Source organism: Schistocerca nitens, chromosome 9 (genome assembly GCF_023898315.1).
Source record: "Schistocerca nitens isolate TAMUIC-IGC-003100 chromosome 9, iqSchNite1.1, whole genome shotgun sequence".
NCBI lineage: Eukaryota > Metazoa > Arthropoda > Insecta > Orthoptera > Acrididae > Schistocerca > Schistocerca nitens.
In genome coordinates this window covers 146,839,178-146,862,763 of record NC_064622.1, presented here as the reverse complement: position 1 = coordinate 146,862,763, position 23,586 = coordinate 146,839,178, and the positions used below count along the sequence as shown (strand labels likewise).

General features: G+C 53.6%; 61 non-coding genes across 61 annotated transcripts; 30 read left to right on the top strand and 31 right to left on the bottom strand.

Moving 5' to 3' along the window:
• Positions 1-1,485: 1,485 nt before the first annotated feature.
• On the top strand, positions 1,486-1,558 carry Trnar-acg (transfer RNA arginine (anticodon ACG)). Its single transcript has one exon. It is a non-coding gene; the product is annotated as a tRNA-Arg (tRNA).
• A 283-nt stretch (positions 1,559-1,841) lies between these two features.
• Positions 1,842-1,913, top strand: Trnam-cau (transfer RNA methionine (anticodon CAU)). The gene has a single exon. It is a non-coding gene; the product is annotated as a tRNA-Met (tRNA).
• A 233-nt stretch (positions 1,914-2,146) lies between these two features.
• Trnad-guc (transfer RNA aspartic acid (anticodon GUC)) lies at positions 2,147-2,218 on the bottom strand. Its single transcript has one exon. It is a non-coding gene; the product is annotated as a tRNA-Asp (tRNA).
• A 111-nt stretch (positions 2,219-2,329) lies between these two features.
• Trnai-uau (transfer RNA isoleucine (anticodon UAU)) lies at positions 2,330-2,421 on the bottom strand. The gene is given in 2 exon segments: positions 2,330-2,365; positions 2,384-2,421. It is a non-coding gene; the product is annotated as a tRNA-Ile (tRNA).
• A 435-nt stretch (positions 2,422-2,856) lies between these two features.
• Trnar-acg (transfer RNA arginine (anticodon ACG)) lies at positions 2,857-2,929 on the top strand. The gene has a single exon. It is a non-coding gene; the product is annotated as a tRNA-Arg (tRNA).
• Positions 2,930-3,212: 283 nt separating this feature from the next.
• On the top strand, positions 3,213-3,284 carry Trnam-cau (transfer RNA methionine (anticodon CAU)). The gene has a single exon. It is a non-coding gene; the product is annotated as a tRNA-Met (tRNA).
• A 233-nt stretch (positions 3,285-3,517) lies between these two features.
• Positions 3,518-3,589, bottom strand: Trnad-guc (transfer RNA aspartic acid (anticodon GUC)). The gene has a single exon. It is a non-coding gene; the product is annotated as a tRNA-Asp (tRNA).
• A 111-nt stretch (positions 3,590-3,700) lies between these two features.
• Trnai-uau (transfer RNA isoleucine (anticodon UAU)) lies at positions 3,701-3,792 on the bottom strand. Its single transcript is given in 2 exon segments — positions 3,701-3,736; positions 3,755-3,792. It is a non-coding gene; the product is annotated as a tRNA-Ile (tRNA).
• A 443-nt stretch (positions 3,793-4,235) lies between these two features.
• Trnar-acg (transfer RNA arginine (anticodon ACG)) lies at positions 4,236-4,308 on the top strand. The gene has a single exon. It is a non-coding gene; the product is annotated as a tRNA-Arg (tRNA).
• Positions 4,309-4,591: 283 nt separating this feature from the next.
• On the top strand, positions 4,592-4,663 carry Trnam-cau (transfer RNA methionine (anticodon CAU)). Its single transcript has one exon. It is a non-coding gene; the product is annotated as a tRNA-Met (tRNA).
• A 233-nt stretch (positions 4,664-4,896) lies between these two features.
• On the bottom strand, positions 4,897-4,968 carry Trnad-guc (transfer RNA aspartic acid (anticodon GUC)). Its single transcript has one exon. It is a non-coding gene; the product is annotated as a tRNA-Asp (tRNA).
• Positions 4,969-5,079: 111 nt separating this feature from the next.
• On the bottom strand, positions 5,080-5,171 carry Trnai-uau (transfer RNA isoleucine (anticodon UAU)). The gene is given in 2 exon segments: positions 5,080-5,115; positions 5,134-5,171. It is a non-coding gene; the product is annotated as a tRNA-Ile (tRNA).
• A 443-nt stretch (positions 5,172-5,614) lies between these two features.
• Trnar-acg (transfer RNA arginine (anticodon ACG)) lies at positions 5,615-5,687 on the top strand. Its single transcript has one exon. It is a non-coding gene; the product is annotated as a tRNA-Arg (tRNA).
• A 926-nt stretch (positions 5,688-6,613) lies between these two features.
• On the bottom strand, positions 6,614-6,685 carry Trnad-guc (transfer RNA aspartic acid (anticodon GUC)). Its single transcript has one exon. It is a non-coding gene; the product is annotated as a tRNA-Asp (tRNA).
• A 111-nt stretch (positions 6,686-6,796) lies between these two features.
• On the bottom strand, positions 6,797-6,888 carry Trnai-uau (transfer RNA isoleucine (anticodon UAU)). The gene is given in 2 exon segments: positions 6,797-6,832; positions 6,851-6,888. It is a non-coding gene; the product is annotated as a tRNA-Ile (tRNA).
• A 443-nt stretch (positions 6,889-7,331) lies between these two features.
• On the top strand, positions 7,332-7,404 carry Trnar-acg (transfer RNA arginine (anticodon ACG)). The gene has a single exon. It is a non-coding gene; the product is annotated as a tRNA-Arg (tRNA).
• Positions 7,405-7,687: 283 nt separating this feature from the next.
• On the top strand, positions 7,688-7,759 carry Trnam-cau (transfer RNA methionine (anticodon CAU)). Its single transcript has one exon. It is a non-coding gene; the product is annotated as a tRNA-Met (tRNA).
• A 232-nt stretch (positions 7,760-7,991) lies between these two features.
• Positions 7,992-8,063, bottom strand: Trnad-guc (transfer RNA aspartic acid (anticodon GUC)). Its single transcript has one exon. It is a non-coding gene; the product is annotated as a tRNA-Asp (tRNA).
• A 111-nt stretch (positions 8,064-8,174) lies between these two features.
• Trnai-uau (transfer RNA isoleucine (anticodon UAU)) lies at positions 8,175-8,266 on the bottom strand. Its single transcript is given in 2 exon segments — positions 8,175-8,210; positions 8,229-8,266. It is a non-coding gene; the product is annotated as a tRNA-Ile (tRNA).
• A 443-nt stretch (positions 8,267-8,709) lies between these two features.
• Trnar-acg (transfer RNA arginine (anticodon ACG)) lies at positions 8,710-8,782 on the top strand. The gene has a single exon. It is a non-coding gene; the product is annotated as a tRNA-Arg (tRNA).
• Positions 8,783-9,708: 926 nt separating this feature from the next.
• On the bottom strand, positions 9,709-9,780 carry Trnad-guc (transfer RNA aspartic acid (anticodon GUC)). Its single transcript has one exon. It is a non-coding gene; the product is annotated as a tRNA-Asp (tRNA).
• A 111-nt stretch (positions 9,781-9,891) lies between these two features.
• On the bottom strand, positions 9,892-9,983 carry Trnai-uau (transfer RNA isoleucine (anticodon UAU)). Its single transcript is given in 2 exon segments — positions 9,892-9,927; positions 9,946-9,983. It is a non-coding gene; the product is annotated as a tRNA-Ile (tRNA).
• Positions 9,984-10,426: 443 nt separating this feature from the next.
• Positions 10,427-10,499, top strand: Trnar-acg (transfer RNA arginine (anticodon ACG)). The gene has a single exon. It is a non-coding gene; the product is annotated as a tRNA-Arg (tRNA).
• A 283-nt stretch (positions 10,500-10,782) lies between these two features.
• On the top strand, positions 10,783-10,854 carry Trnam-cau (transfer RNA methionine (anticodon CAU)). Its single transcript has one exon. It is a non-coding gene; the product is annotated as a tRNA-Met (tRNA).
• A 232-nt stretch (positions 10,855-11,086) lies between these two features.
• Trnad-guc (transfer RNA aspartic acid (anticodon GUC)) lies at positions 11,087-11,158 on the bottom strand. Its single transcript has one exon. It is a non-coding gene; the product is annotated as a tRNA-Asp (tRNA).
• Positions 11,159-11,269: 111 nt separating this feature from the next.
• Trnai-uau (transfer RNA isoleucine (anticodon UAU)) lies at positions 11,270-11,361 on the bottom strand. Its single transcript is given in 2 exon segments — positions 11,270-11,305; positions 11,324-11,361. It is a non-coding gene; the product is annotated as a tRNA-Ile (tRNA).
• A 443-nt stretch (positions 11,362-11,804) lies between these two features.
• Trnar-acg (transfer RNA arginine (anticodon ACG)) lies at positions 11,805-11,877 on the top strand. The gene has a single exon. It is a non-coding gene; the product is annotated as a tRNA-Arg (tRNA).
• A 283-nt stretch (positions 11,878-12,160) lies between these two features.
• Trnam-cau (transfer RNA methionine (anticodon CAU)) lies at positions 12,161-12,232 on the top strand. The gene has a single exon. It is a non-coding gene; the product is annotated as a tRNA-Met (tRNA).
• Positions 12,233-12,465: 233 nt separating this feature from the next.
• On the bottom strand, positions 12,466-12,537 carry Trnad-guc (transfer RNA aspartic acid (anticodon GUC)). The gene has a single exon. It is a non-coding gene; the product is annotated as a tRNA-Asp (tRNA).
• A 111-nt stretch (positions 12,538-12,648) lies between these two features.
• On the bottom strand, positions 12,649-12,740 carry Trnai-uau (transfer RNA isoleucine (anticodon UAU)). The gene is given in 2 exon segments: positions 12,649-12,684; positions 12,703-12,740. It is a non-coding gene; the product is annotated as a tRNA-Ile (tRNA).
• A 443-nt stretch (positions 12,741-13,183) lies between these two features.
• On the top strand, positions 13,184-13,256 carry Trnar-acg (transfer RNA arginine (anticodon ACG)). The gene has a single exon. It is a non-coding gene; the product is annotated as a tRNA-Arg (tRNA).
• A 283-nt stretch (positions 13,257-13,539) lies between these two features.
• Positions 13,540-13,611, top strand: Trnam-cau (transfer RNA methionine (anticodon CAU)). The gene has a single exon. It is a non-coding gene; the product is annotated as a tRNA-Met (tRNA).
• A 233-nt stretch (positions 13,612-13,844) lies between these two features.
• Trnad-guc (transfer RNA aspartic acid (anticodon GUC)) lies at positions 13,845-13,916 on the bottom strand. Its single transcript has one exon. It is a non-coding gene; the product is annotated as a tRNA-Asp (tRNA).
• A 111-nt stretch (positions 13,917-14,027) lies between these two features.
• Trnai-uau (transfer RNA isoleucine (anticodon UAU)) lies at positions 14,028-14,119 on the bottom strand. The gene is given in 2 exon segments: positions 14,028-14,063; positions 14,082-14,119. It is a non-coding gene; the product is annotated as a tRNA-Ile (tRNA).
• Positions 14,120-14,562: 443 nt separating this feature from the next.
• Positions 14,563-14,635, top strand: Trnar-acg (transfer RNA arginine (anticodon ACG)). Its single transcript has one exon. It is a non-coding gene; the product is annotated as a tRNA-Arg (tRNA).
• A 283-nt stretch (positions 14,636-14,918) lies between these two features.
• Trnam-cau (transfer RNA methionine (anticodon CAU)) lies at positions 14,919-14,990 on the top strand. The gene has a single exon. It is a non-coding gene; the product is annotated as a tRNA-Met (tRNA).
• Positions 14,991-15,223: 233 nt separating this feature from the next.
• On the bottom strand, positions 15,224-15,295 carry Trnad-guc (transfer RNA aspartic acid (anticodon GUC)). Its single transcript has one exon. It is a non-coding gene; the product is annotated as a tRNA-Asp (tRNA).
• A 111-nt stretch (positions 15,296-15,406) lies between these two features.
• Trnai-uau (transfer RNA isoleucine (anticodon UAU)) lies at positions 15,407-15,498 on the bottom strand. The gene is given in 2 exon segments: positions 15,407-15,442; positions 15,461-15,498. It is a non-coding gene; the product is annotated as a tRNA-Ile (tRNA).
• A 443-nt stretch (positions 15,499-15,941) lies between these two features.
• Positions 15,942-16,014, top strand: Trnar-acg (transfer RNA arginine (anticodon ACG)). Its single transcript has one exon. It is a non-coding gene; the product is annotated as a tRNA-Arg (tRNA).
• A 283-nt stretch (positions 16,015-16,297) lies between these two features.
• Positions 16,298-16,369, top strand: Trnam-cau (transfer RNA methionine (anticodon CAU)). The gene has a single exon. It is a non-coding gene; the product is annotated as a tRNA-Met (tRNA).
• Positions 16,370-16,602: 233 nt separating this feature from the next.
• Trnad-guc (transfer RNA aspartic acid (anticodon GUC)) lies at positions 16,603-16,674 on the bottom strand. The gene has a single exon. It is a non-coding gene; the product is annotated as a tRNA-Asp (tRNA).
• A 111-nt stretch (positions 16,675-16,785) lies between these two features.
• Trnai-uau (transfer RNA isoleucine (anticodon UAU)) lies at positions 16,786-16,877 on the bottom strand. Its single transcript is given in 2 exon segments — positions 16,786-16,821; positions 16,840-16,877. It is a non-coding gene; the product is annotated as a tRNA-Ile (tRNA).
• A 443-nt stretch (positions 16,878-17,320) lies between these two features.
• Positions 17,321-17,393, top strand: Trnar-acg (transfer RNA arginine (anticodon ACG)). Its single transcript has one exon. It is a non-coding gene; the product is annotated as a tRNA-Arg (tRNA).
• Positions 17,394-17,676: 283 nt separating this feature from the next.
• On the top strand, positions 17,677-17,748 carry Trnam-cau (transfer RNA methionine (anticodon CAU)). Its single transcript has one exon. It is a non-coding gene; the product is annotated as a tRNA-Met (tRNA).
• A 233-nt stretch (positions 17,749-17,981) lies between these two features.
• Positions 17,982-18,053, bottom strand: Trnad-guc (transfer RNA aspartic acid (anticodon GUC)). The gene has a single exon. It is a non-coding gene; the product is annotated as a tRNA-Asp (tRNA).
• Positions 18,054-18,164: 111 nt separating this feature from the next.
• Positions 18,165-18,256, bottom strand: Trnai-uau (transfer RNA isoleucine (anticodon UAU)). The gene is given in 2 exon segments: positions 18,165-18,200; positions 18,219-18,256. It is a non-coding gene; the product is annotated as a tRNA-Ile (tRNA).
• Positions 18,257-18,699: 443 nt separating this feature from the next.
• Positions 18,700-18,772, top strand: Trnar-acg (transfer RNA arginine (anticodon ACG)). Its single transcript has one exon. It is a non-coding gene; the product is annotated as a tRNA-Arg (tRNA).
• Positions 18,773-19,055: 283 nt separating this feature from the next.
• Positions 19,056-19,127, top strand: Trnam-cau (transfer RNA methionine (anticodon CAU)). Its single transcript has one exon. It is a non-coding gene; the product is annotated as a tRNA-Met (tRNA).
• A 233-nt stretch (positions 19,128-19,360) lies between these two features.
• Trnad-guc (transfer RNA aspartic acid (anticodon GUC)) lies at positions 19,361-19,432 on the bottom strand. Its single transcript has one exon. It is a non-coding gene; the product is annotated as a tRNA-Asp (tRNA).
• Positions 19,433-19,543: 111 nt separating this feature from the next.
• On the bottom strand, positions 19,544-19,635 carry Trnai-uau (transfer RNA isoleucine (anticodon UAU)). The gene is given in 2 exon segments: positions 19,544-19,579; positions 19,598-19,635. It is a non-coding gene; the product is annotated as a tRNA-Ile (tRNA).
• A 443-nt stretch (positions 19,636-20,078) lies between these two features.
• On the top strand, positions 20,079-20,151 carry Trnar-acg (transfer RNA arginine (anticodon ACG)). The gene has a single exon. It is a non-coding gene; the product is annotated as a tRNA-Arg (tRNA).
• A 283-nt stretch (positions 20,152-20,434) lies between these two features.
• On the top strand, positions 20,435-20,506 carry Trnam-cau (transfer RNA methionine (anticodon CAU)). The gene has a single exon. It is a non-coding gene; the product is annotated as a tRNA-Met (tRNA).
• Positions 20,507-20,739: 233 nt separating this feature from the next.
• Trnad-guc (transfer RNA aspartic acid (anticodon GUC)) lies at positions 20,740-20,811 on the bottom strand. The gene has a single exon. It is a non-coding gene; the product is annotated as a tRNA-Asp (tRNA).
• Positions 20,812-20,922: 111 nt separating this feature from the next.
• Positions 20,923-21,014, bottom strand: Trnai-uau (transfer RNA isoleucine (anticodon UAU)). The gene is given in 2 exon segments: positions 20,923-20,958; positions 20,977-21,014. It is a non-coding gene; the product is annotated as a tRNA-Ile (tRNA).
• A 443-nt stretch (positions 21,015-21,457) lies between these two features.
• Trnar-acg (transfer RNA arginine (anticodon ACG)) lies at positions 21,458-21,530 on the top strand. Its single transcript has one exon. It is a non-coding gene; the product is annotated as a tRNA-Arg (tRNA).
• A 283-nt stretch (positions 21,531-21,813) lies between these two features.
• Trnam-cau (transfer RNA methionine (anticodon CAU)) lies at positions 21,814-21,885 on the top strand. The gene has a single exon. It is a non-coding gene; the product is annotated as a tRNA-Met (tRNA).
• Positions 21,886-22,118: 233 nt separating this feature from the next.
• Trnad-guc (transfer RNA aspartic acid (anticodon GUC)) lies at positions 22,119-22,190 on the bottom strand. Its single transcript has one exon. It is a non-coding gene; the product is annotated as a tRNA-Asp (tRNA).
• A 111-nt stretch (positions 22,191-22,301) lies between these two features.
• Positions 22,302-22,393, bottom strand: Trnai-uau (transfer RNA isoleucine (anticodon UAU)). The gene is given in 2 exon segments: positions 22,302-22,337; positions 22,356-22,393. It is a non-coding gene; the product is annotated as a tRNA-Ile (tRNA).
• A 435-nt stretch (positions 22,394-22,828) lies between these two features.
• On the top strand, positions 22,829-22,901 carry Trnar-acg (transfer RNA arginine (anticodon ACG)). The gene has a single exon. It is a non-coding gene; the product is annotated as a tRNA-Arg (tRNA).
• Positions 22,902-23,184: 283 nt separating this feature from the next.
• Positions 23,185-23,256, top strand: Trnam-cau (transfer RNA methionine (anticodon CAU)). The gene has a single exon. It is a non-coding gene; the product is annotated as a tRNA-Met (tRNA).
• A 233-nt stretch (positions 23,257-23,489) lies between these two features.
• Positions 23,490-23,561, bottom strand: Trnad-guc (transfer RNA aspartic acid (anticodon GUC)). Its single transcript has one exon. It is a non-coding gene; the product is annotated as a tRNA-Asp (tRNA).
• Between the last annotated feature and the right edge of the window lie 25 nt (positions 23,562-23,586).

The following is a 23,586-nucleotide window of genomic DNA, read 5'->3' as shown; positions in this document are numbered from 1 at the left end:
ACTCGTCGTCAGAACAGCTATCAGTTATCTCATGGGGCCGTTTTTTTGTCTGCAATTCGGAGGATGCGGGGGTATCAAGATCAGCCTTTTTATCTAAACATGGAAATTGAGTAATATCATTGACGGATAAATCAGAGTGGTTTGCTGGGGCAGTATCCACACCCAACGGGACTGATACATTATTTGGCAAGACATCGTTTAGGGTAAGTTTCTGGCGTTGCGTTAGGTTACTTTTCAATACAAAAACCCGCCGCGGACAATCCTGTCTAAAGTGGCCAGACTCATTACAAACATGACAGGTCGGTACTTGACCTGAATACACAATTTGCGCCTTGTAGCCATTTACAAATATATGAGACGGAATATTGGTCTTGATGTCCATCTCCACAGATCGAATTCCGTTAAAACACTGTAGTTTGTAGTGACGAGACCAACGTTCATTATTAACAGATTTAACGTCACCATACTTGCAAAGCGCATCCTTAATTAAATCATTATCAATTTCAATAGGTAAGTTAAGCACGCGAACGGTAGTGTAAACAATATCAGCTCGCCAGATCCGAACTTTGCTCTTCGAGCCGTCTCTGTGAATGAATTCTACTTCACTACCCCACTTTGCTAAAAGTCTATCTATCGTCACCGAGCTCTCAAACTTAACAAAAATACAGTATTTATCATTGTCTAACTGCATGGTATGGACGGAATCAGAGTTGACACCAATTACCTCAGTTATCCAATCGTGTATTTCCAGTGACGTTGGCTGGATATGACGGGTTTCCTTGTCGAAAGCGAAGACCAGTGTGTTTTTCCTGACGTTCGTAGACATGATTCAGAACAGGGATGAAACTCCGGTTAAAAAACCGAAATTCCGGTGAGAGACAGAACGGTGATGAACAGCCAAACACAGACAAAGATACACAAACACGAAGATGAACGGACAGACAGCAAAGACGACAACAGCAGAACACCTATGTAAACAACACAATCGGAGCGCAGCAGTACACACGTCCACACGGTAGCACAGCTGAAGCGCGACTGGGGCTACAGCAGAGAGCTTTCAGTTAGCGATACTCACTTTGCTGCCAACCTGTTGTGGCTGCACACCCGTCATAAGATCGTCACCTGCGGCCATACTGCGAATTTAGCACCTGTCTACGAATGCCTCATTCGATTCTTGCTTCATATGCTACACTTACAAGCATATCAACCGCTTGTCCTCGCCGAAAAAAATGCAGAAAAACGCGCGCCTTGCCTTCTGCTACCTGTCCAACAGCGAGGGCAGATGTGTGGCAAGCTCTAAGCCGTGCAGGCGCACCGTGGCCGAGCAGCTGGAGGAGAGATGCCTTCCTTGGCAGCTCCCTGCAGAGTGCGCAAGACCAGAGTGGCCGCGGCGCCGTTGCCAGTGGACGACATGCAGTTGCCGAGCCACGGAGAACACGTTGCTTTGCGATGTGCACCCGCCTCGTGATAGAAAACGCAAACAGTGGCCCTGTGGCGCAACGGATAACGCGTCTGACTACGGATCAGAAGATTCCAGGTTCGAATCCTGGCAGGGTCGGCATTTTGTTAGTTGCGGGCGCGTAGCTAGGCAGTGGATTCGAATGTCTCCACCTTCGTGGAGTGCAATGTTAATCCTGAGCATCTCGCAGCTGCATCTCGAGACGATTGCGGTAAATATCGCTTCGTGCAAGCGTCAGCGCAGCGTCAGTCGAGCAAAGTCGAGACAAGTCAAGCTGAGAGATGTTACGCACTTAATTAAACGGTAGGCGCGGGAAACCGACGCAGACAACGCTTTCCAAGTGTCCCATGTCACGCACCGAAGAGCGCGGACGGCTCCACGCAGCAGAGTGGCGCAGTGGAAGCGTGCTGGGCCCATAACCCAGAGGTCCGTGGATCGAAACCACGCTCTGCTAAAATTATTCTTTTTCTTGGGTGCCTCGAGCTCGATCATTAAGCCTGGGGTGAGCTGATTCAGCGTCAACAGCAACCCCTGTAAGTCGTGAAACGACGACGTCGTGTGAAGAATGCGAGAAACACTTCCTAAGACGCAGACTTTCTTACGATTTTGCAGTAACTACATTCCTTGATCGCAACGTTAATGTCCTTTCGGGCCACGCGTGCAACTTTCAAGATATAAAAATCGCACCTCCCCGGCGGGGAATCGAACCCCGGTCTCCCGCGTGACAGGCGGGGATACTAACCACTATACTACCGAGGAACACGCGATCGGTGACTATAATGCACGCACACTTATGTGTCTCAAGCAGGTGATACATCTCAACTCTCGCGTCCCGATGCTTTCAGAGTCAGCTGCTACGAAATAAAAGTATGCCCCAGGTGAGGCTCGAACTCACAACCCCGGCATTGCTCACGGCTACTGCCTTATAAGTACCGTGCGCTAACCAATTGCGCCACTGGGGCTACAGCAGAGAGCTTTCAGTTAGCGATACTCACTTTGCTGCCAACCTGTTGTGGCTGCACACCCGTCATAAGATCGTCACCTGCGGCCATACTGCGAATTTAGCACCTGTCTACGAATGCCTTCTTGCTTCATATGCTACACTTACAAGCATATCAACCGCTTGTCCTCGCCGAAAAAAATGCAGAAAAACGCGCGCCTTGCCTTCTGCTACCTGTCCAACAGCGAGGGCAGATGTGTGGCAAGCTCTAAGCCGTGCAGGCGCACCGTGGCCGAGCAGCTGGAGGAGAGGTGCCTTCCTTGGCAGCTCCCTGCAGAGTGCGCAAGACCAGAGTGGCCGCGGCGCCGTTGTCAGTGGACGACATGCAGTTGCCGAGCCACGGAGAACACGTTGCTTTGCGATGTGCACCCGCCTCGTGGTAGAAAACGCAAACAGTGGCCCTGTGGCGCAACGGATAACGCGTCTGACTACGGATCAGAAGATTCCAGGTTCGAATCCTGGCAGGGTCGGCATTTTGTTAGTTGCGGGCGCGTAGCTAGGCAGTGGATTCGAATGTCTCCACCTTCGTGGAGTGCAATGTTAATCCTGAGCATCTCGCAGCTGCATCTCGAGACGATTGCGGTAAATATCGCTTCGTGCAAGCGTCAGCGTAGCGTCAGTCGAGCAAAGTCGAGACAAGTCAAGCTGAGAGATGTTACGCACTTAATTAAACGATAGGCGCGGGAAACCGACGCAGACAACGCTTTCCAAGTGTCCCATGTCACGCACCGAAGAGCGCGGACGGCTCCACGCAGCAGAGTGGCGCAGTGGAAGCGTGCTGGGCCCATAACCCAGAGGTCCGTGGATCGAAACCACGCTCTGCTAAAATTATTCTTTTTCTTGGGTGCCTCGAGCTCGATCATTAAGCCTGGGGTGAGCTGGTTCAGCGTCAACAGCAACCCCTGTAAGTCGTGAAACGACGACGTCGTGTGAAGAATGCGAGAAACACTTCCTAAGACGCAGACTTTCTTACGATTTTGCAGTAACTACATTCCTTGATCGCAACGTTAATGTCCTTTCGGGCCACGCGAGCAACTTTCGAGATATAAAAATCGCACCTCCCCGGCGGGGAATCGAACCCCGGTCTCCCGCGTGACAGGCGGGGATACTAACCACTATACTACCGAGGAACACGCGATCGGTGACTATAATGCACGCACACTTATGTTTCTCAAGCAGGTGATACATCTCAACTCTCGCGTCCCGATGCTTTCAGAGTCAGCTGCTACGAAATAAAAGTATGCCCCAGGTGAGGCTCGAACTCACAACCCCGGCATTGCTCACGGCTACTGCCTTATAAGTACCGTGCGCTAACCAATTGCGCCACTGGGGCTACAGCAGAGAGCTTTCAGTTAGCGATACTCACTTTGCTGCCAACCTGTTGTGGCTGCACACCCGTCATAAGATCGTCACCTGCGGCCATACTGCGAATTTAGCACCTGTCTACGAATGCCTCATTCGATTCTTGCTTCATATGCTACACTTACAAGCATATCAACCGCTTGTCCTCGCCGAAAAAAATGCAGAAAAACGCGCGCCTTGCCTTCTGCTACCTGTCCAACAGCGAGGGCAGATGTGTGGCAAGCTCTAAGCCGTGCAGGCGCACCGTGGCCGAGCAGCTGGAGGAGAGGTGCCTTCCTTGGCAGCTCCCTGCAGAGTGCGCAAGACCAGAGTGGCCGCGCCGCCGTTGTCAGTGGACGACATGCAGTTGCCGAGCCACGGAGAACACGTTGCTTTGCGATGTGCACCCGCCTCGTGGTAGAAAACGCAAACAGTGGCCCTGTGGCGCAACGGATAACGCGTCTGACTACGGCTCAGAAGATTCCAGGTTCGAATCCTGGCAGGGTCGGCATTTTGTTAGTTGCGGGCGCGTAGCTAGGCAGTGGATTCGAATGTCTCCACCTTCGTGGAGTGCAATGTTAATCCTGAGCATCTCGCAGCTGCATCTCGAGACGATTGCGGTAAATATCGCTTCGTGCAAGCGTCAGCGTAGCGTCAGTCGAGCAAAGTCGAGACAAGTCAAGCTGAGAGATGTTACGCACTTAATTAAACGGTAGGCGCGGGAAACCGACGCAGACAACGCTTTCCAAGTGTCCCATGTCACGCACCGAAGAGCGCGGACGGCTCCACGCAGCAGAGTGGCGCAGTGGAAGCGTGCTGGGCCCATAACCCAGAGGTCCGTGGATCGAAACCACGCTCTGCTAAAATTATTCTTTTTCTTGGGTGCCTCGAGCTCGATCATTAAGCCTGGGGTGAGCTGGTTCAGCGTCAACAGCAACCCCTGTAAGTCGTGAAACGACGACGTCGTGTGAAGAATGCGAGAAACACTTCCTAAGACGCAGACTTTCTTACGATTTTGCAGTAACTACATTCCTTGATCGCAACGTTAATGTCCTTTCGGGCCACGCGTGCAACTTTCAAGATATAAAAATCGCACCTCCCCGGCGGGGAATCGAACCCCGGTCTCCCGCGTGACAGGCGGGGATACTAACCACTATACTACCGAGGAACACGCGATCGGTGACTATAATGCACGCACACTTATGTTTCTCAAGCAGGTGATACATCTCAACTCTCGCGTCCCGATGCTTTCAGAGTCAGCTGCTACGAAATAAAAGTATGCCCCAGGTGAGGCTCGAACTCACAACCCCGGCATTGCTCACGGCTACTGCCTTATAAGTACCGTGCGCTAACCAATTGCGCCACTGGGGATACAGCAGAGAGCTTTCAGTTAGCGATACTCACTTTGCTGCCAACCTGTTGTGGCTGCACACCCGTCATAAGATCGTCACCTGCGGCCATACTGCGAATTTAGCACCTGTCTACGAATGCCTCATTCGATTCTTGCTTCATATGCTACACTTACAAGCATATCAACCGCTTGTCCTCGCCGAAAAAAATGCAGAAAAACGCGCGCCTTGCCTTCTGCTACCTGTCCAACAGCGAGGGCAGATGTGTGGCAAGCTCTAAGCCGTGCAGGCGCACCGTGGCCGAGCAGCTGGAGGAGAGGTGCCTTCCTTGGCAGCTCCCTGCAGAGTGCGCAAGACCAGAGTGGCCGCGCCGCCGTTGTCAGTGGACGACATGCAGTTGCCGAGCCACGGAGAACACGTTGCTTTGCGATGTGCACCCGCCTCGTGATAGAAAACGCAAACAGTGGCCCTGTGGCGCAACGGATAACGCGTCTGACTACGGATCAGAAGATTCCAGGTTCGAATCCTGGCAGGGTCGGCATTTTGTTAGTTGCGGGCGCGTAGCTAGGCAGTGGATTCGAATGTCTCCACCTTCGTGGAGTGCAATGTTAATCCTGAGCATCTCGCAGCTGCATCTCGAGACGATTGCGGTAAATATCGCTTCGTGCAAGCGTCAGCGTAGCGTCAGTCGAGCAAAGTCGAGACAAGTCAAGCTGAGAGATGTTACGCACTTAATTAAACGGTAGGCGCGGGAAACCGACGCAGACAACGCTTTCCAAGTGTCCCATGTCACGCACCGAAGAGCGCGGACGGCTCCACGCAGCAGAGTGGCGCAGTGGAAGCGTGCTGGGCCCATAACCCAGAGGCAGAGGTCCGTGGATCGAAACCACGCTCTGCTAAAATTATTCTTTTTCTTGGGTGCCTCGAGCTCGATCATTAAGCCTGGGGTGAGCTGATTCAGCGTCAACAGCAACCCCTGTAAGTCGTGAAACGACGACGTCGTGTGAAGAATGCGAGAAACACTTCCTAAGACGCAGACTTTCTTACGAGAGATGTTACGCACTTAATTAAACGGTAGGCGCGGGAAACCGACGCAGACAACGCTTTCCAAGTGTCCCATGTCACGCACCGAAGAGCGCGGACGGCTCCACGCAGCAGAGTGGCGCAGTGGAAGCGTGCTGGGCCCATAACCCAGAGGCAGAGGTCCGTGGATCGAAACCACGCTCTGCTAAAATTATTCTTTTTCTTGGGTGCCTCGAGCTCGATCATTAAGCCTGGGGTGAGCTGATTCAGCGTCAACAGCAACCCCTGTAAGTCGTGAAACGACGACGTCGTGTGAAGAATGCGACAAACACTTCCTAAGACGCAGACTTTCTTACGATTTTGCAGTAACTACATTCCTTGATCGCAACGTTAATGTCCTTTCGGGCCACGCGTGCAACTTTCAAGATATAAAAATCGCACCTCCCCGGCGGGGAATCGAACCCCGGTCTCCCGCGTGACAGGCGGGGATACTAACCACTATACTACCGAGGAACACGCGATCGGTGATTATAATGCACGCACACTTATGTGTCTCAAGCAGGTGATACATCTCAACTCTCGCGTCCCGATGCTTTCAGAGTCAGCTGCTACGAAATAAAAGTATGCCCCAGGTGAGGCTCGAACTCACAACCCCGGCATTGCTCACGGCTACTGCCTTATAAGTACCGTGCGCTAACCAATTGCGCCACTGGGGCTACAGCAGAGAGCTTTCAGTTAGCGATACTCACTTTGCTGCCAACCTGTTGTGGCTGCACACCCGTCATAAGATCGTCACCTGCGGCCATACTGCGAATTTAGCACCTGTCTACGAATGCCTCATTCGATTCTTGCTTCATATGCTACACTTACAAGCGTATCAACCGCTTGTCCTCGCCGAAAAAAATGCAGAAAAACGCGCGCCTTGCCTTCTGCTACCTGTCCAACAGCGAGGGCAGATGTGTGGCAAGCTCTAAGCCGTGCAGGCGCACCGTGGCCGAGCAGCTGGAGGAGAGATGCCTTCCTTGGCAGCTCCCTGCAGAGTGCGCAAGACCAGAGTGGCCGCGGCGCCGTTGCCAGTGGACGACATGCAGTTGCCGAGCCACGGAGAACACGTTGCTTTGCGATGTGCACCCGCCTCGTGATAGAAAACGCAAACAGTGGCCCTGTGGCGCAACGGATAACGCGTCTGACTACGGATCAGAAGATTCCAGGTTCGAATCCTGGCAGTGTCGGCATTTTGTTAGTTGCGGGCGCGTAGCTAGGCAGTGGATTCGAATGTCTCCACCTTCGTGGAGTGCAATGTTAATCCTGAGCATCTCGCAGCTGCATCTCGAGACGATTGCGGTAAATATCGCTTCGTGCAAGCGTCAGCGCAGCGTCAGTCGAGCAAAGTCGAGACAAGTCAAGCTGAGAGATGTTACGCACTTAATTAAACGGTAGGCGCGGGAAACCGACGCAGACAACGCTTTCCAAGTGTCCCATGTCACGCACCGAAGAGCGCGGACGGCTCCACGCAGCAGAGTGGCGCAGTGGAAGCGTGCTGGGCCCATAACCCAGAGGTCCGTGGATCGAAACCACGCTCTGCTAAAATTATTCTTTTCTTGGGTGCCTCGAGCTCGATCATTAAGCCTGGGGTGAGCTGATTCAGCGTCAACAGCAACCCCTGTAAGTCGTGAAACGACGACGTCGTGTGAAGAATGCGAGAAACACTTCCTAAGACGCAGACTTTCTTACGATTTTGCAGTAACTACATTCCTTGATCGCAACGTTAATGTCCTTTCGGGCCACGCGTGCAACTTTCAAGATATAAAAATCGCACCTCCCCGGCGGGGAATCGAACCCCGGTCTCCCGCGTGACAGGCGGGGATACTAACCACTATACTACCGAGGAACACGCGATCGGTGACTATAATGCACGCACACTTATGTTTCTCAAGCAGGTGATACATCTCAACTCTCGCGTCCCGATGCTTTCAGAGTCAGCTGCTACGAAATAAAAGTATGCCCCAGGTGAGGCTCGAACTCACAACCCCGGCATTGCTCACGGCTACTGCCTTATAAGTACCGTGCGCTAACCAATTGCGCCACTGGGGATACAGCAGAGAGCTTTCAGTTAGCGATACTCACTTTGCTGCCAACCTGTTGTGGCTGCACACCCGTCATAAGATCGTCACCTGCGGCCATACTGCGAATTTAGCACCTGTCTACGAATGCCTCATTCGATTCTTGCTTCATATGCTACACTTACAAGCATATCAACCGCTTGTCCTCGCCGAAAAAAATGCAGAAAAACGCGCGCCTTGCCTTCTGCTACCTGTCCAACAGCGAGGGCAGATGTGTGGCAAGCTCTAAGCCGTGCAGGCGCACCGTGGCCGAGCAGCTGGAGGAGAGGTGCCTTCCTTGGCAGCTCCCTGCAGAGTGCGCAAGACCAGAGTGGCCGCGCCGCCGTTGTCAGTGGACGACATGCAGTTGCCGAGCCACGGAGAACACGTTGCTTTGCGATGTGCACCCGCCTCGTGATAGAAAACGCAAACAGTGGCCCTGTGGCGCAACGGATAACGCGTCTGACTACGGATCAGAAGATTCCAGGTTCGAATCCTGGCAGGGTCGGCATTTTGTTAGTTGCGGGCGCGTAGCTAGGCAGTGGATTCGAATGTCTCCACCTTCGTGGAGTGCAATGTTAATCCTGAGCATCTCGCAGCTGCATCTCGAGACGATTGCGGTAAATATCGCTTCGTGCAAGCGTCAGCGTAGCGTCAGTCGAGCAAAGTCGAGACAAGTCAAGCTGAGAGATGTTACGCACTTAATTAAACGGTAGGCGCGGGAAACCGACGCAGACAACGCTTTCCAAGTGTCCCATGTCACGCACCGAAGAGCGCGGACGGCTCCACGCAGCAGAGTGGCGCAGTGGAAGCGTGCTGGGCCCATAACCCAGAGGCAGAGGTCCGTGGATCGAAACCACGCTCTGCTAAAATTATTCTTTTTCTTGGGTGCCTCGAGCTCGATCATTAAGCCTGGGGTGAGCTGATTCAGCGTCAACAGCAACCCCTGTAAGTCGTGAAACGACGACGTCGTGTGAAGAATGCGAGAAACACTTCCTAAGACGCAGACTTTCTTACGAGAGATGTTACGCACTTAATTAAACGGTAGGCGCGGGAAACCGACGCAGACAACGCTTTCCAAGTGTCCCATGTCACGCACCGAAGAGCGCGGACGGCTCCACGCAGCAGAGTGGCGCAGTGGAAGCGTGCTGGGCCCATAACCCAGAGGCAGAGGTCCGTGGATCGAAACCACGCTCTGCTAAAATTATTCTTTTTCTTGGGTGCCTCGAGCTCGATCATTAAGCCTGGGGTGAGCTGATTCAGCGTCAACAGCAACCCCTGTAAGTCGTGAAACGACGACGTCGTGTGAAGAATGCGACAAACACTTCCTAAGACGCAGACTTTCTTACGATTTTGCAGTAACTACATTCCTTGATCGCAACGTTAATGTCCTTTCGGGCCACGCGTGCAACTTTCAAGATATAAAAATCGCACCTCCCCGGCGGGGAATCGAACCCCGGTCTCCCGCGTGACAGGCGGGGATACTAACCACTATACTACCGAGGAACACGCGATCGGTGATTATAATGCACGCACACTTATGTGTCTCAAGCAGGTGATACATCTCAACTCTCGCGTCCCGATGCTTTCAGAGTCAGCTGCTACGAAATAAAAGTATGCCCCAGGTGAGGCTCGAACTCACAACCCCGGCATTGCTCACGGCTACTGCCTTATAAGTACCGTGCGCTAACCAATTGCGCCACTGGGGCTACAGCAGAGAGCTTTCAGTTAGCGATACTCACTTTGCTGCCAACCTGTTGTGGCTGCACACCCGTCATAAGATCGTCACCTGCGGCCATACTGCGAATTTAGCACCTGTCTACGAATGCCTCATTCGATTCTTGCTTCATATGCTACACTTACAAGCGTATCAACCGCTTGTCCTCGCCGAAAAAAATGCAGAAAAACGCGCGCCTTGCCTTCTGCTACCTGTCCAACAGCGAGGGCAGATGTGTGGCAAGCTCTAAGCCGTGCAGGCGCACCGTGGCCGAGCAGCTGGAGGAGAGATGCCTTCCTTGGCAGCTCCCTGCAGAGTGCGCAAGACCAGAGTGGCCGCGGCGCCGTTGCCAGTGGACGACATGCAGTTGCCGAGCCACGGAGAACACGTTGCTTTGCGATGTGCACCCGCCTCGTGATAGAAAACGCAAACAGTGGCCCTGTGGCGCAACGGATAACGCGTCTGACTACGGATCAGAAGATTCCAGGTTCGAATCCTGGCAGTGTCGGCATTTTGTTAGTTGCGGGCGCGTAGCTAGGCAGTGGATTCGAATGTCTCCACCTTCGTGGAGTGCAATGTTAATCCTGAGCATCTCGCAGCTGCATCTCGAGACGATTGCGGTAAATATCGCTTCGTGCAAGCGTCAGCGCAGCGTCAGTCGAGCAAAGTCGAGACAAGTCAAGCTGAGAGATGTTACGCACTTAATTAAACGGTAGGCGCGGGAAACCGACGCAGACAACGCTTTCCAAGTGTCCCATGTCACGCACCGAAGAGCGCGGACGGCTCCACGCAGCAGAGTGGCGCAGTGGAAGCGTGCTGGGCCCATAACCCAGAGGTCCGTGGATCGAAACCACGCTCTGCTAAAATTATTCTTTTCTTGGGTGCCTCGAGCTCGATCATTAAGCCTGGGGTGAGCTGATTCAGCGTCAACAGCAACCCCTGTAAGTCGTGAAACGACGACGTCGTGTGAAGAATGCGAGAAACACTTCCTAAGACGCAGACTTTCTTACGATTTTGCAGTAACTACATTCCTTGATCGCAACGTTAATGTCCTTTCGGGCCACGCGTGCAACTTTCAAGATATAAAAATCGCACCTCCCCGGCGGGGAATCGAACCCCGGTCTCCCGCGTGACAGGCGGGGATACTAACCACTATACTACCGAGGAACACGCGATCGGTGACTATAATGCACGCACACTTATGTGTCTCAAGCAGGTGATACATCTCAACTCTCGCGTCCCGATGCTTTCAGAGTCAGCTGCTACGAAATAAAAGTATGCCCCAGGTGAGGCTCGAACTCACAACCCCGGCATTGCTCACGGCTACTGCCTTATAAGTACCGTGCGCTAACCAATTGCGCCACTGGGGATACAGCAGAGAGCTTTCAGTTAGCGATACTCACTTTGCTGCCAACCTGTTGTGGCTGCACACCCGTCATAAGATCGTCACCTGCGGCCATACTGCGAATTTAGCACCTGTCTACGAATGCCTCATTCGATTCTTGCTTCATATGCTACACTTACAAGCATATCAACCGCTTGTCCTCGCCGAAAAAAATGCAGAAAAACGCGCGCCTTGCCTTCTGCTACCTGTCCAACAGCGAGGGCAGATGTGTGGCAAGCTCTAAGCCGTGCAGGCGCACCGTGGCCGAGCAGCTGGAGGAGAGATGCCTTCCTTGGCAGCTCCCTGCAGAGTGCGCAAGACCAGAGTGGCCGCGGCGCCGTTGCCAGTGGACGACATGCAGTTGCCGAGCCACGGAGAACACGTTGCTTTGCGATGTGCACCCGCCTCGTGATAGAAAACGCAAACAGTGGCCCTGTGGCGCAACGGATAACGCGTCTGACTACGGATCAGAAGATTCCAGGTTCGAATCCTGGCAGGGTCGGCATTTTGTTAGTTGCGGGCGCGTAGCTAGGCAGTGGATTCGAATGTCTCCACCTTCGTGGAGTGCAATGTTAATCCTGAGCATCTCGCAGCTGCATCTCGAGACGATTGCGGTAAATATCGCTTCGTGCAAGCGTCAGCGCAGCGTCAGTCGAGCAAAGTCGAGACAAGTCAAGCTGAGAGATGTTACGCACTTAATTAAACGGTAGGCGCGGGAAACCGACGCAGACAACGCTTTCCAAGTGTCCCATGTCACGCACCGAAGAGCGCGGACGGCTCCACGCAGCAGAGTGGCGCAGTGGAAGCGTGCTGGGCCCATAACCCAGAGGTCCGTGGATCGAAACCACGCTCTGCTAAAATTATTCTTTTTCTTGGGTGCCTCGAGCTCGATCATTAAGCCTGGGGTGAGCTGATTCAGCGTCAACAGCAACCCCTGTAAGTCGTGAAACGACGACGTCGTGTGAAGAATGCGAGAAACACTTCCTAAGACGCAGACTTTCTTACGATTTTGCAGTAACTACATTCCTTGATCGCAACGTTAATGTCCTTTCGGGCCACGCGTGCAACTTTCAAGATATAAAAATCGCACCTCCCCGGCGGGGAATCGAACCCCGGTCTCCCGCGTGACAGGCGGGGATACTAACCACTATACTACCGAGGAACACGCGATCGGTGACTATAATGCACGCACACTTATGTGTCTCAAGCAGGTGATACATCTCAACTCTCGCGTCCCGATGCTTTCAGAGTCAGCTGCTACGAAATAAAAGTATGCCCCAGGTGAGGCTCGAACTCACAACCCCGGCATTGCTCACGGCTACTGCCTTATAAGTACCGTGCGCTAACCAATTGCGCCACTGGGGATACAGCAGAGAGCTTTCAGTTAGCGATACTCACTTTGCTGCCAACCTGTTGTGGCTGCACACCCGTCATAAGATCGTCACCTGCGGCCATACTGCGAATTTAGCACCTGTCTACGAATGCCTCATTCGATTCTTGCTTCATATGCTACACTTACAAGCATATCAACCGCTTGTCCTCGCCGAAAAAAATGCAGAAAAACGCGCGCCTTGCCTTCTGCTACCTGTCCAACAGCGAGGGCAGATGTGTGGCAAGCTCTAAGCCGTGCAGGCGCACCGTGGCCGAGCAGCTGGAGGAGAGATGCCTTCCTTGGCAGCTCCCTGCAGAGTGCGCAAGACCAGAGTGGCCGCGGCGCCGTTGCCAGTGGACGACATGCAGTTGCCGAGCCACGGAGAACACGTTGCTTTGCGATGTGCACCCGCCTCGTGATAGAAAACGCAAACAGTGGCCCTGTGGCGCAACGGATAACGCGTCTGACTACGGATCAGAAGATTCCAGGTTCGAATCCTGGCAGGGTCGGCATTTTGTTAGTTGCGGGCGCGTAGCTAGGCAGTGGATTCGAATGTCTCCACCTTCGTGGAGTGCAATGTTAATCCTGAGCATCTCGCAGCTGCATCTCGAGACGATTGCGGTAAATATCGCTTCGTGCAAGCGTCAGCGCAGCGTCAGTCGAGCAAAGTCGAGACAAGTCAAGCTGAGAGATGTTACGCACTTAATTAAACGGTAGGCGCGGGAAACCGACGCAGACAACGCTTTCCAAGTGTCCCATGTCACGCACCGAAGAGCGCGGACGGCTCCACGCAGCAGAGTGGCGCAGTGGAAGCGTGCTGGGCCCATAACCCAGAGGTCCGTGGATCGAAACCACGCTCTGCTAAAATTATTCTTTTTCTTGGGTGCCTCGGGCTCGATCATTAAGCCTGGGGTGAGCTGGTTCAGCGTCAACAGCAACCCCTGTAAGTCGTGAAACGACGACGTCGTGTGAAGAATGCGAGAAACACTTCCTAAGACGCAGACTTTCTTACGATTTTGCAGTAACTACATTCCTTGATCGCAACGTTAATGTCCTTTCGGGCCACGCGTGCAACTTTCAAGATATAAAAATCGCACCTCCCCGGCGGGGAATCGAACCCCGGTCTCCCGCGTGACAGGCGGGGATACTAACCACTATACTACCGAGGAACACGCGATCGGTGACTATAATGCACGCACACTTATGTGTCTCAAGCAGGTGATACATCTCAACTCTCGCGTCCCGATGCTTTCAGAGTCAGCTGCTACGAAATAAAAGTATGCCCCAGGTGAGGCTCGAACTCACAACCCCGGCATTGCTCACGGCTACTGCCTTATAAGTACCGTGCGCTAACCAATTGCGCCACTGGGGCTACAGCAGAGAGCTTTCAGTTAGCGATACTCACTTTGCTGCCAACCTGTTGTGGCTGCACACCCGTCATAAGATCGTCACCTGCGGCCATACTGCGAATTTAGCACCTGTCTACGAATGCCTCATTCGATTCTTGCTTCATATGCTACACTTACAAGCATATCAACCGCTTGTCCTCGCCGAAAAAAATGCAGAAAAACGCGCGCCTTGCCTTCTGCTACCTGTCCAACAGCGAGGGCAGATGTGTGGCAAGCTCTAAGCCGTGCAGGCGCACCGTGGCCGAGCAGCTGGAGGAGAGATGCCTTCCTTGGCAGCTCCCTGCAGAGTGCGCAAGACCAGAGTGGCCGCGGCGCCGTTGCCAGTGGACGACATGCAGTTGCCGAGCCACGGAGAACACGTTGCTTTGCGATGTGCACCCGCCTCGTGATAGAAAACGCAAACAGTGGCCCTGTGGCGCAACGGATAACGCGTCTGACTACGGATCAGAAGATTCCAGGTTCGAATCCTGGCAGGGTCGGCATTTTGTTAGTTGCGGGCGCGTAGCTAGGCAGTGGATTCGAATGTCTCCACCTTCGTGGAGTGCAATGTTAATCCTGAGCATCTCGCAGCTGCATCTCGAGACGATTGCGGTAAATATCGCTTCGTGCAAGCGTCAGCGCAGCGTCAGTCGAGCAAAGTCGAGACAAGTCAAGCTGAGAGATGTTACGCACTTAATTAAACGGTAGGCGCGGGAAACCGACGCAGACAACGCTTTCCAAGTGTCCCATGTCACGCACCGAAGAGCGCGGACGGCTCCACGCAGCAGAGTGGCGCAGTGGAAGCGTGCTGGGCCCATAACCCAGAGGTCCGTGGATCGAAACCACGCTCTGCTAAAATTATTCTTTTTCTTGGGTGCCTCGAGCTCGATCATTAAGCCTGGGGTGAGCTGATTCAGCGTCAACAGCAACCCCTGTAAGTCGTGAAACGACGACGTCGTGTGAAGAATGCGAGAAACACTTCCTAAGACGCAGACTTTCTTACGATTTTGCAGTAACTACATTCCTTGATCGCAACGTTAATGTCCTTTCGGGCCACGCGTGCAACTTTCAAGATATAAAAATCGCACCTCCCCGGCGGGGAATCGAACCCCGGTCTCCCGCGTGACAGGCGGGGATACTAACCACTATACTACCGAGGAACACGCGATCGGTGACTATAATGCACGCACACTTATGTGTCTCAAGCAGGTGATACATCTCAACTCTCGCGTCCCGATGCTTTCAGAGTCAGCTGCTACGAAATAAAAGTATGCCCCAGGTGAGGCTCGAACTCACAACCCCGGCATTGCTCACGGCTACTGCCTTATAAGTACCGTGCGCTAACCAATTGCGCCACTGGGGATACAGCAGAGAGCTTTCAGTTAGCGATACTCACTTTGCTGCCAACCTGTTGTGGCTGCACACCCGTCATAAGATCGTCACCTGCGGCCATACTGCGAATTTAGCACCTGTCTACGAATGCCTCATTCGATTCTTGCTTCATATGCTACACTTACAAGCATATCAACCGCTTGTCCTCGCCGAAAAAAATGCAGAAAAACGCGCGCCTTGCCTTCTGCTACCTGTCCAACAGCGAGGGCAGATGTGTGGCAAGCTCTAAGCCGTGCAGGCGCACCGTGGCCGAGCAGCTGGAGGAGAGATGCCTTCCTTGGCAGCTCCCTGCAGAGTGCGCAAGACCAGAGTGGCCGCGGCGCCGTTGCCAGTGGACGACATGCAGTTGCCGAGCCACGGAGAACACGTTGCTTTGCGATGTGCACCCGCCTCGTGATAGAAAACGCAAACAGTGGCCCTGTGGCGCAACGGATAACGCGTCTGACTACGGATCAGAAGATTCCAGGTTCGAATCCTGGCAGGGTCGGCATTTTGTTAGTTGCGGGCGCGTAGCTAGGCAGTGGATTCGAATGTCTCCACCTTCGTGGAGTGCAATGTTAATCCTGAGCATCTCGCAGCTGCATCTCGAGACGATTGCGGTAAATATCGCTTCGTGCAAGCGTCAGCGCAGCGTCAGTCGAGCAAAGTCGAGACAAGTCAAGCTGAGAGATGTTACGCACTTAATTAAACGGTAGGCGCGGGAAACCGACGCAGACAACGCTTTCCAAGTGTCCCATGTCACGCACCGAAGAGCGCGGACGGCTCCACGCAGCAGAGTGGCGCAGTGGAAGCGTGCTGGGCCCATAACCCAGAGGTCCGTGGATCGAAACCACGCTCTGCTAAAATTATTCTTTTTCTTGGGTGCCTCGGGCTCGATCATTAAGCCTGGGGTGAGCTGGTTCAGCGTCAACAGCAACCCCTGTAAGTCGTGAAACGACGACGTCGTGTGAAGAATGCGAGAAACACTTCCTAAGACGCAGACTTTCTTACGATTTTGCAGTAACTACATTCCTTGATCGCAACGTTAATGTCCTTTCGGGCCACGCGTGCAACTTTCGCGATATAAAAATCGCACCTCCCCGGCGGGGAATCGAACCCCGGTCTCCCGCGTGACAGGCGGGGATACTAACCACTATACTACCGAGGAACACGCGATCGGTGACTATAATGCACGCACACTTATGTGTCTCAAGCAGGTGATACATCTCAACTCTCGCGTCCCGATGCTTTCAGAGTCAGCTGCTACGAAATAAAAGTATGCCCCAGGTGAGGCTCGAACTCACAACCCCGGCATTGCTCACGGCTACTGCCTTATAAGTACCGTGCGCTAACCAATTGCGCCACTGGGGATACAGCAGAGAGCTTTCAGTTAGCGATACTCACTTTGCTGCCAACCTGTTGTGGCTGCACACCCGTCATAAGATCGTCACCTGCGGCCATACTGCGAATTTAGCACCTGTCTACGAATGCCTCATTCGATTCTTGCTTCATATGCTACACTTACAAGCATATCAACCGCTTGTCCTCGCCGAAAAAAATGCAGAAAAACGCGCGCCTTGCCTTCTGCTACCTGTCCAACAGCGAGGGCAGATGTGTGGCAAGCTCTAAGCCGTGCAGGCGCACCGTGGCCGAGCAGCTGGAGGAGAGATGCCTTCCTTGGCAGCTCCCTGCAGAGTGCGCAAGACCAGAGTGGCCGCGGCGCCGTTGCCAGTGGACGACATGCAGTTGCCGAGCCACGGAGAACACGTTGCTTTGCGATGTGCACCCGCCTCGTGATAGAAAACGCAAACAGTGGCCCTGTGGCGCAACGGATAACGCGTCTGACTACGGATCAGAAGATTCCAGGTTCGAATCCTGGCAGGGTCGGCATTTTGTTAGTTGCGGGCGCGTAGCTAGGCAGTGGATTCGAATGTCTCCACCTTCGTGGAGTGCAATGTTAATCCTGAGCATCTCGCAGCTGCATCTCGAGACGATTGCGGTAAATATCGCTTCGTGCAAGCGTCAGCGCAGCGTCAGTCGAGCAAAGTCGAGACAAGTCAAGCTGAGAGATGTTACGCACTTAATTAAACGGTAGGCGCGGGAAACCGACGCAGACAACGCTTTCCAAGTGTCCCATGTCACGCACCGAAGAGCGCGGACGGCTCCACGCAGCAGAGTGGCGCAGTGGAAGCGTGCTGGGCCCATAACCCAGAGGTCCGTGGATCGAAACCACGCTCTGCTAAAATTATTCTTTTTCTTGGGTGCCTCGAGCTCGATCATTAAGCCTGGGGTGAGCTGATTCAGCGTCAACAGCAACCCCTGTAAGTCGTGAAACGACGACGTCGTGTGAAGAATGCGAGAAACACTTCCTAAGACGCAGACTTTCTTACGATTTTGCAGTAACTACATTCCTTGATCGCAACGTTAATGTCCTTTCGGGCCACGCGTGCAACTTTCAAGATATAAAAATCGCACCTCCCCGGCGGGGAATCGAACCCCGGTCTCCCGCGTGACAGGCGGGGATACTAACCACTATACTACCGAGGAACACGCGATCGGTGACTATAATGCACGCACACTTATGTGTCTCAAGCAGGTGATACATCTCAACTCTCGCGTCCCGATGCTTTCAGAGTCAGCTGCTACGAAATAAAAGTATGCCCCAGGTGAGGCTCGAACTCACAACCCCGGCATTGCTCACGGCTACTGCCTTATAAGTACCGTGCGCTAACCAATTGCGCCACTGGGGATACAGCAGAGAGCTTTCAGTTAGCGATACTCACTTTGCTGCCAACCTGTTGTGGCTGCACACCCGTCATAAGATCGTCACCTGCGGCCATACTGCGAATTTAGCACCTGTCTACGAATGCCTCATTCGATTCTTGCTTCATATGCTACACTTACAAGCATATCAACCGCTTGTCCTCGCCGAAAAAAATGCAGAAAAACGCGCGCCTTGCCTTCTGCTACCTGTCCAACAGCGAGGGCAGATGTGTGGCAAGCTCTAAGCCGTGCAGGCGCACCGTGGCCGAGCAGCTGGAGGAGAGATGCCTTCCTTGGCAGCTCCCTGCAGAGTGCGCAAGACCAGAGTGGCCGCGGCGCCGTTGCCAGTGGACGACATGCAGTTGCCGAGCCACGGAGAACACGTTGCTTTGCGATGTGCACCCGCCTCGTGATAGAAAACGCAAACAGTGGCCCTGTGGCGCAACGGATAACGCGTCTGACTACGGATCAGAAGATTCCAGGTTCGAATCCTGGCAGGGTCGGCATTTTGTTAGTTGCGGGCGCGTAGCTAGGCAGTGGATTCGAATGTCTCCACCTTCGTGGAGTGCAATGTTAATCCTGAGCATCTCGCAGCTGCATCTCGAGACGATTGCGGTAAATATCGCTTCGTGCAAGCGTCAGCGCAGCGTCAGTCGAGCAAAGTCGAGACAAGTCAAGCTGAGAGATGTTACGCACTTAATTAAACGGTAGGCGCGGGAAACCGACGCAGACAACGCTTTCCAAGTGTCCCATGTCACGCACCGAAGAGCGCGGACGGCTCCACGCAGCAGAGTGGCGCAGTGGAAGCGTGCTGGGCCCATAACCCAGAGGTCCGTGGATCGAAACCACGCTCTGCTAAAATTATTCTTTTTCTTGGGTGCCTCGGGCTCGATCATTAAGCCTGGGGTGAGCTGGTTCAGCGTCAACAGCAACCCCTGTAAGTCGTGAAACGACGACGTCGTGTGAAGAATGCGAGAAACACTTCCTAAGACGCAGACTTTCTTACGATTTTGCAGTAACTACATTCCTTGATCGCAACGTTAATGTCCTTTCGGGCCACGCGTGCAACTTTCGCGATATAAAAATCGCACCTCCCCGGCGGGGAATCGAACCCCGGTCTCCCGCGTGACAGGCGGGGATACTAACCACTATACTACCGAGGAACACGCGATCGGTGACTATAATGCACGCACACTTATGTGTCTCAAGCAGGTGATACATCTCAACTCTCGCGTCCCGATGCTTTCAGAGTCAGCTGCTACGAAATAAAAGTATGCCCCAGGTGAGGCTCGAACTCACAACCCCGGCATTGCTCACGGCTACTGCCTTATAAGTACCGTGCGCTAACCAATTGCGCCACTGGGGATACAGCAGAGAGCTTTCAGTTAGCGATACTCACTTTGCTGCCAACCTGTTGTGGCTGCACACCCGTCATAAGATCGTCACCTGCGGCCATACTGCGAATTTAGCACCTGTCTACGAATGCCTCATTCGATTCTTGCTTCATATGCTACACTTACAAGCATATCAACCGCTTGTCCTCGCCGAAAAAAATGCAGAAAAACGCGCGCCTTGCCTTCTGCTACCTGTCCAACAGCGAGGGCAGATGTGTGGCAAGCTCTAAGCCGTGCAGGCGCACCGTGGCCGAGCAGCTGGAGGAGAGATGCCTTCCTTGGCAGCTCCCTGCAGAGTGCGCAAGACCAGAGTGGCCGCGGCGCCGTTGCCAGTGGACGACATGCAGTTGCCGAGCCACGGAGAACACGTTGCTTTGCGATGTGCACCCGCCTCGTGATAGAAAACGCAAACAGTGGCCCTGTGGCGCAACGGATAACGCGTCTGACTACGGATCAGAAGATTCCAGGTTCGAATCCTGGCAGGGTCGGCATTTTGTTAGTTGCGGGCGCGTAGCTAGGCAGTGGATTCGAATGTCTCCACCTTCGTGGAGTGCAATGTTAATCCTGAGCATCTCGCAGCTGCATCTCGAGACGATTGCGGTAAATATCGCTTCGTGCAAGCGTCAGCGCAGCGTCAGTCGAGCAAAGTCGAGACAAGTCAAGCTGAGAGATGTTACGCACTTAATTAAACGGTAGGCGCGGGAAACCGACGCAGACAACGCTTTCCAAGTGTCCCATGTCACGCACCGAAGAGCGCGGACGGCTCCACGCAGCAGAGTGGCGCAGTGGAAGCGTGCTGGGCCCATAACCCAGAGGTCCGTGGATCGAAACCACGCTCTGCTAAAATTATTCTTTTTCTTGGGTGCCTCGAGCTCGATCATTAAGCCTGGGGTGAGCTGATTCAGCGTCAACAGCAACCCCTGTAAGTCGTGAAACGACGACGTCGTGTGAAGAATGCGAGAAACACTTCCTAAGACGCAGACTTTCTTACGATTTTGCAGTAACTACATTCCTTGATCGCAACGTTAATGTCCTTTCGGGCCACGCGTGCAACTTTCAAGATATAAAAATCGCACCTCCCCGGCGGGGAATCGAACCCCGGTCTCCCGCGTGACAGGCGGGGATACTAACCACTATACTACCGAGGAACACGCGATCGGTGACTATAATGCACGCACACTTATGTGTCTCAAGCAGGTGATACATCTCAACTCTCGCGTCCCGATGCTTTCAGAGTCAGCTGCTACGAAATAAAAGTATGCCCCAGGTGAGGCTCGAACTCACAACCCCGGCATTGCTCACGGCTACTGCCTTATAAGTACCGTGCGCTAACCAATTGCGCCACTGGGGCTACAGCAGAGAGCTTTCAGTTAGCGATACTCACTTTGCTGCCAACCTGTTGTGGCTGCACACCCGTCATAAGATCGTCACCTGCGGCCATACTGCGAATTTAGCACCTGTCTACGAATGCCTCATTCGATTCTTGCTTCATATGCTACACTTACAAGCATATCAACCGCTTGTCCTCGCCGAAAAAAATGCAGAAAAATGCGCGCCTTGCCTTCTGCTACCTGTCCAACAGCGAGGGCAGATGTGTGGCAAGCTCTAAGCCGTGCAGGCGCACCGTGGCCGAGCAGCTGGAGGAGAGATGCCTTCCTTGGCAGCTCCCTGCAGAGTGCGCAAGACCAGAGTGGCCGCGGCGCCGTTGCCAGTGGACGACATGCAGTTGCCGAGCCACGGAGAACACGTTGCTTTGCGATGTGCACCCGCCTCGTGATAGAAAACGCAAACAGTGGCCCTGTGGCGCAACGGATAACGCGTCTGACTACGGATCAGAAGATTCCAGGTTCGAATCCTGGCAGGGTCGGCATTTTGTTAGTTGCGGGCGCGTAGCTAGGCAGTGGATTCGAATGTCTCCACCTTCGTGGAGTGCAATGTTAATCCTGAGCATCTCGCAGCTGCATCTCGAGACGATTGCGGTAAATATCGCTTCGTGCAAGCGTCAGCGCAGCGTCAGTCGAGCAAAGTCGAGACAAGTCAAGCTGAGAGATGTTACGCACTTAATTAAACGGTAGGCGCGGGAAACCGACGCAGACAACGCTTTCCAAGTGTCCCATGTCACGCACCGAAGAGCGCGGACGGCTCCACGCAGCAGAGTGGCGCAGTGGAAGCGTGCTGGGCCCATAACCCAGAGGTCCGTGGATCGAAACCACGCTCTGCTAAAATTATTCTTTTTCTTGGGTGCCTCGAGCTCGATCATTAAGCCTGGGGTGAGCTGATTCAGCGTCAACAGCAACCCCTGTAAGTCGTGAAACGACGACGTCGTGTGAAGAATGCGAGAAACACTTCCTAAGACGCAGACTTTCTTACGATTTTGCAGTAACTACATTCCTTGATCGCAACGTTAATGTCCTTTCGGGCCACGCGTGCAACTTTCAAGATATAAAAATCGCACCTCCCCGGCGGGGAATCGAACCCCGGTCTCCCGCGTGACAGGCGGGGATACTAACCACTATACTACCGAGGAACACGCGATCGGTGACTATAATGCACGCACACTTATGTGTCTCAAGCAGGTGATACATCTCAACTCTCGCGTCCCGATGCTTTCAGAGTCAGCTGCTACGAAATAAAAGTATGCCCCAGGTGAGGCTCGAACTCACAACCCCGGCATTGCTCACGGCTACTGCCTTATAAGTACCGTGCGCTAACCAATTGCGCCACTGGGGCTACAGCAGAGAGCTTTCAGTTAGCGATACTCACTTTGCTGCCAACCTGTTGTGGCTGCACACCCGTCATAAGATCGTCACCTGCGGCCATACTGCGAATTTAGCACCTGTCTACGAATGCCTTCTTGCTTCATATGCTACACTTACAAGCATATCAACCGCTTGTCCTCGCCGAAAAAAATGCAGAAAAACGCGCGCCTTGCCTTCTGCTACCTGTCCAACAGCGAGGGCAGATGTGTGGCAAGCTCTAAGCCGTGCAGGCGCACCGTGGCCGAGCAGCTGGAGGAGAGGTGCCTTCCTTGGCAGCTCCCTGCAGAGTGCGCAAGACCAGAGTGGCCGCGCCGCCGTTGTCAGTGGACGACATGCAGTTGCCGAGCCACGGAGAACACGTTGCTTTGCGATGTGCACCCGCCTCGTGGTAGAAAACGCAAACAGTGGCCCTGTGGCGCAACGGATAACGCGTCTGACTACGGCTCAGAAGATTCCAGGTTCGAATCCTGGCAGGGTCGGCATTTTGTTAGTTGCGGGCGCGTAGCTAGGCAGTGGATTCGAATGTCTCCACCTTCGTGGAGTGCAATGTTAATCCTGAGCATCTCGCAGCTGCATCTCGAGACGATTGCGGTAAATATCGCTTCGTGCAAGCGTCAGCGTAGCGTCAGTCGAGCAAAGTCGAGACAAGTCAAGCTGAGAGATGTTACGCACTTAATTCAACGGTAGGCGCGGGAAACCGACGCAGACAACGCTTTCCAAGTGTCCCATGTCACGCACCGAAGAGCGCGGACGGCTCCACGCAGCAGAGTGGCGCAGTGGAAGCGTGCTGGGCCCATAACCCAGAGGTCCGTGGATCGAAACCACGCTCTGCTAAAATTATTCTTTTTCTTGGGTGCCTCGAGCTCGATCATTAAGCCTGGGGTGAGCTGGTTCAGCGTCAACAGCAACCCCTGTAAGTCGTGAAACGACGACGTCGTGTGAAGAATGCGAGAAACACTTCCTAAGACGCAGACTTTCTTACGATTTTGCAGTAACTACATTCCTTGATCGCAACGTTAATGTCCTTTCGGGTCACGCGTGCAACTTTCGCGATATAAAAATCGCACCTCCCCGGCGGGGAATCGAACCCCGGTCTCCCGCGTGACAGGTGGGGATACTAACCACTATACTACCGAGGAACACGCGATCGGTGACTATAATGCA